Genomic DNA, 483 nt, shown 5'->3' with positions numbered 1-483 from the left:
ATTGTGTGATGGTCCGGGTGGTATTCGCGAATCCACGGGTTTCGTGTTACTTTGAAGGTCCTATCAATGCACTAAACGATAAAAGAAATACGTTCGTGTTCCTCGATTACGACAGTCAAATCTTTACTGGCGCCAATCATAAACTGGAACGTTAATCAGCAATCTTTATCAAAACTTATCAAAGCAGAAAATCTTAACCTTGCGCAGAGAATTTTTAAAATTTAAGACCGTAAGACCGTACTAAAAATGTCCCGCTTAACCACCGACACTTCTAGCACGAGCTGCAGCTCGAGGTGATTCAGTTCCTGAGAACGCGCCAACGTCAACTTTGTCTTAACCCTCATTCAAATCGTAGTTGAACAATGAAAATGTGCAAATTTTTTATGTCGCATTTTTAAGCCGCCGATACACTTTTTGTCTAGGAATTTTACGCACATGTCATCATGCACATGGTACGCAAGTCACAACATGAGCGCAAAAAAA

This window comes from Frankliniella occidentalis, unplaced genomic scaffold, assembly GCF_000697945.3.
Source record: "Frankliniella occidentalis isolate FOCC.00 unplaced genomic scaffold, Focc_3.1 Scaffold9, whole genome shotgun sequence".
Classification (NCBI taxonomy): domain Eukaryota; kingdom Metazoa; phylum Arthropoda; class Insecta; order Thysanoptera; family Thripidae; genus Frankliniella; species Frankliniella occidentalis.
The sequence above is the reverse complement of the archived record's forward strand: the minus strand, read 5'-3'. Positions refer to the sequence as shown.